The following is a 5,062-nucleotide window of genomic DNA, read 5'->3' as shown; positions in this document are numbered from 1 at the left end:
GCGTCGTTCTGTTTTATTTTTCCCATTTAACACGTCTTTGTGTTTTATGTGCAGCGTTAAATGGCAGAGATGTTCCCATTAACCCAGCAGAGGACAGGATTTATTATCCGCTGGGTGGAGATAAGAGAGCAGAAGGGGAAAAAGTGAATCAAATCCTTTATGTTTTTTTTTAAAAACGCTGCACTGAGTTTGAACTATTTGAGTGTTTTTAATCTGGATGTGAACATTATGTGTGTGGGGTGTCTGTGTGTGGCCGTGGGGGAGCAGCCAGGAGGGGCCGTTTGGAGAGGGGGTGGCCGTAATGACAGCTGCTTTTTCTGCCACCATATAAACAAACAAAGCACACAAAAGGGCTGAGGCTTTGAAAACACCAAAAAACTGGAGGTGCACATCAAAAAACGTGGAATAAATCAGAAAACCTGATTACAAAAGTGCATTATTAATCCCAAAAGGAAATGAAATGATGATGGCTATGGGCAGAATTTACTGTAGCAGTCTGTGTCACAGTGGTTCTGAAAAAGCCTATGACTGAAGAACTGTTACTTAAGAGCCTCATGAAGGACTCACTTTAGGAGGAATCAATCTTTGCATCTTTATCAGCAACTATATACATTTGATTTAATCAGCAGTGAGATTCCTGCATTCTCGCCGATTAAGATCCGGTTAACTACTTCTGCAAACTAACCAATTTTACTAATTCATGTATCGAAATGTTCTTCTGGAGATTTCTGCTATATTCCTTTCTCAATTTTACTTTTGTACTTTTTGAAATATTTGCACTTTTGTGCAAATTTCAGCCCCATTGAAATACATTGAAATTCTACGAAAATCTTCTGATTTTTCACAACTTAGTACTTCTGTCAACTTCAACATAGAAACTTCATTCATCTTTGAAACAAGTCACAAGACTGTAAACTAGCTTCATATTTTTAGGCTTTTGATTATCTCTTACAGTTTATCCACAATTGCGATTTAAGTTTTATGCAGATATTTGATTGTTTTAAGGGTTACAATCCTCTGGTGAAATTCTCTATTGAGTGTTTTTAGTAACTAATGAGTTTTTAACTTATGCTTGTTGGCAAACAAAATGATGCTGTTCATAGATATTTACAGACATAATTTATGCATGTATTTCTTCTACTAAAGACTGAAAACGAATGTTTTCTGTCAAACTCTTCTGGAGTGCAGACAGAAAACCTATTTACTCGACGTGTTTCTGTTTTATTCTCGTCTACGTTTCTGCAAATACCTTTTGCTTTTACTGTCTGCAAACTTCAAATGTTCTGCTTCTTCTGAATTATGCTACGTCTTCTGCTAAATTTTACTAATGTACTTTTCCAAATATTTCAGGTTTTATACAAAATTCTGCTGAATAATGTTATATATCTTTTGCTATGTAGCAAAAATATAGCAAACTTTTTTGCTATATTTTACAAATAAGGTTTCCATATTTATTTTACAACTATTTGGAAAAGTTGTAAAAAGAAATTGTTTTACAACTTATAAAAAAAAGTTGTTTTTCATAACTCTATAAAACAACAATTTTAGTTGTTTATTATTAAACAATATATAATCATTGGTTTATTGGGCCTTTGCTGTGAAGCGCAGAAGAACAAGAAGTATCCTCTGGTCTAATTCCTGTTCTGGGTTGGAAGAATAGGAGTCTAAAAAGTATTTTTTTCTGGATTCTAAGTTTGTTCTGATCCTGAACTTGTTGCTAGATAAGTATAAGGAAGTGAGAATCCCCTGGGTTTTTCAAGTATGTTCACATTTTTAATGTTCCTATTCTGGAAGTAGTTTTTCTGGATTCTAAGTTCGTTTAACAGCCTTTCAGGTTTAATATGTGTTCAATATTTTAAAATCTGTTGTTTTCTTCACTAACAACCAGAAATAAGCACAAGAGCGACAATCTGATCAGAGAACAGCCATTTATCTCCAGCAGTCCTGTGACTGTGGATATTATTACTGATTATTACAAACAGCAGCTTCACTTATTGAGAAATAAGATATCATCGCAGATTAACTTAAATCCCCAAATAATTCAGCTGGAAATCAGAAAATGAATCAACTGAAAATTAAAGCTTAAACTTTGTCATTTTATGGTGCTGGGAACATTTAGCAACATTTAGCAACCTCGGGTTTTTGGTTAATTAATTGTGTCATCTATCCACTGCTTGTAGTCACAGACATCCAGGAAACCAGTTGGTTTTGTCAACACATACAGTGGATCTCCAACGAAGGAACCAACGCCATACAGCCTGTTCTTGAACACATATCCTGCACCAGTCGCCCTGTCACAAACACAAAGCTTTTAGTCGATTTGCTGCTGTGATTTATTTGATAAAACAGAAACAATGTATGAATTTTGTGCAGGAAATTGCTTAAAGGCTTCTTAGAGCTTTCCACACTGAACCACTTCTGGTAGCTGAGCACAAAGTCCCCGACTTTTCCAACTTCTCATGTTCATCAATCTTAAACTCTGCACACTGAAGATCAGCTGGACTTTGTGGGACTGTAGAGAAAAAGCATAAACATGTAATGTCTGTTTAAGTGTTGACACATTTTGCTCAGGACATCACCTTGTTGTCTGTGGTTATTAAACTGCAGGATGTTATGTATGAAATGTATTTTTTACTTTTGTATCAACGCAAGAAAAACAAAACTAAACATGAGTCATATGAAGAAAATAACTAACTCTGGGAGACCAGAGCAGAACTGTGCCTCATCCGACAGACCAAGAACCAAGTTCTGAAATTTGAGAAGATAAAACTTGCAGTATCTGGACAGTCAGGCAGTTTGATTGGTCGGATTGTTGTTTTTCCTGACATGATGTCATGTTGATGACCGTTGCTGTCTCTATAAACCTCATGTTGAGATTGTATACATCCGCTTTGGAGCACTTCTAGGATGAACTCCTACAAGTACCTCATTAACCCTCGGCAAAAATAGACAATTATTAAAGAAACAATCAGTTATTGGTGATTTTTCAGTGAAACTTTTTCTCGCTGCGGTCAGAACCCACCGATCACTGATCAGAGATTCGCCACAGAACTTTTCTTCTGTTTGAGTATATCTATAGATCAGATCTATAGATCATCACATGATAGATCATAGATCATCGTCTCTACAGTTCTGATCTCCAATGATTCTCTTCTGCAGAGACGCTGAGCTTACTGCAAAACCTGGAGAAGGAACTTTCTGTTTCTGTTGCTAAATAAAGCCACATAATAGAAATGAGGAACCAAAATGACAACTTTTTAATAAAATAAATAAATAACACACAGAACTCAAAGCATTCAGAGCCAGTGGAAGTGTGTCTGACTCACCCAGCCCCAGCAGCAGCAGCCAATCCTTCAGCAGAGCCATTTCTGGTCCAGCTTCCATGTGACGTCAGCAGCAGCTTTAAAACGCCGTTCACTACTTCCTGCTGGGCAGGAAGCCACCAATCGCAGGGCGGACTCTGATCTCTGCCAGGCTGGCTGGGCCGACGTCTGATCCACGGTTCTCCAGACTCTCTGTCCGTCTTACAGTTTTCATATCTGGCAGCTCAGTCAGTCAGTTTCAGTCCAAATGTTTTCATGAGAAAGAACAAAGCAAAGCTGGACGGTGAATGCCCATGTGCATCTTCTGCTAAATTTTACAATTGAACTTTTTCAAATATTTCAGGTTTCATACAAAATTCTGCTCCTGCTGAATTATGCTACATCTTTTGCTAAATTTCACTATTTAGCAAAAGATTTCATGTATGACTTGTTTCTTCTGTTTTTTCTCTACTTCTTATGCTTTGTTCTGCTCTTTCTTGCATTTTCTGCAGCAATCGTTCTGCACATTCGGATTCTCACTGCTGTTTCAATAGGAACAGCAATTTTTTTAGTTTAATTTAACTTCAGAGAGCATACAATAGAATAAAATAATAATAATAAAACTTTATCAAACATAAACGTCACCATCTGATGCATTGCACCAGTTTATAGCATAAGGTAATTTGCATCTGCTAGTTAAAAAAGTTTTTAAAAATGCATATACAATAAAATAGAAATAGAGAAAATATCTCACCACACAGACAAACACTCATACAGCTAATTATTATATCTGAGCAGTTTTTCAAGTAGACTTCAGTCACTTGAATAAAACACAAATTTGTCAAGTGGTGGCAGAAATATTTGAAAGTTTAAAAGATATAACTACTTTAATATGGAACTGGAGTTAAATTAAATTAATTCATTTTTAAAATAACCCACTAATTTCTCCATTTAAAACTTATTTTTCTTCCGCTGTTTTATTGTTTGACCCCAAGTTGACTCAGAAGGACTACCTTTGGTTAGGCAACATCCCGATTAGTTTGCATCATAACGCAAGGAAACAGAAATCCTTGAGTCAAGTACTAACAAGAAAGGAACGTGACTCCAGTTTTCAGCATTTTGTTTCAGGAAGAAACCGACAGGTTTTCCCTGCTAGTTCTTTGGAAAGTCGCTTGATTTTTTTCTTGGCCCACATTCCATTAACTTCTTTCTCCCACTGCTATAAATATCCCCTCATGTCAGATTGGACGACAGCGAGGGCTTACAGTTGGAGGAAAGGAGAAGCTGGTGAGCACAGATAGATGGGGGGTAAGTGGGAGGAGGGTGGGGAGCCTGGGGCTTTTGCGGGGGTTTGGTTTAAATGAAACCAGGTGTGTTGTGGGACCAGGAAAGCGGAGAGGAGGGGGCGCGTGTGTGAATCTGTGTGATTTGGACAGATTTGGAATTTCGGTATTTGGGCCGCAGACCAGGAATTTCACCCTGGGGCAGTGTTGCCAGATTGGGGCTGGTTTCCGCCCAATTGGGCTTCTTTTTAACACGTTGAGCTGGAAAAAAATAATTAAAAATGGCTTTGCTGTTGTTAAAATTTCATGAGACTACGGATGGAAATTAGCACTTAGCTAAATCCGATACATATTTGTAACCCTTCTCTCCAGCGGGTTGACTTCACAACACACTCAGGTTCTGTATTTATTCGAACCAGAGAAAGTAAAGCTGGTGGTCAAAGGTCAGCCTCTAACAAGAAAGATGGAGGAGCTGTC

General features: G+C 37.5%; 1 long non-coding RNA gene across 1 annotated transcript; it reads right to left on the bottom strand.

The window, feature by feature from the left end:
* Positions 1 to 1,914: 1,914 nt before the first annotated feature.
* LOC129360385 (uncharacterized) lies at positions 1,915 to 3,537 on the bottom strand. Its single transcript, XR_008606036.1, has 2 exons — positions 3,327 to 3,537; positions 1,915 to 2,512 (listed from the first exon to the last, which is right to left on the bottom strand). It is a non-coding gene; the product is annotated as an uncharacterized LOC129360385 (long non-coding RNA).
* Between the last annotated feature and the right edge of the window lie 1,525 nt (positions 3,538 to 5,062).

The sequence above is a fragment of the Poeciliopsis prolifica genome, unplaced genomic scaffold (genome assembly GCF_027474105.1).
Source record: "Poeciliopsis prolifica strain line A6 unplaced genomic scaffold, Auburn_PproV2 SCAFFOLD006, whole genome shotgun sequence".
In the NCBI taxonomy this organism is placed as follows: Eukaryota; Metazoa; Chordata; class Actinopteri; order Cyprinodontiformes; family Poeciliidae; genus Poeciliopsis; species Poeciliopsis prolifica.
This window is presented reverse-complemented; position numbering and strand designations above follow the sequence as displayed.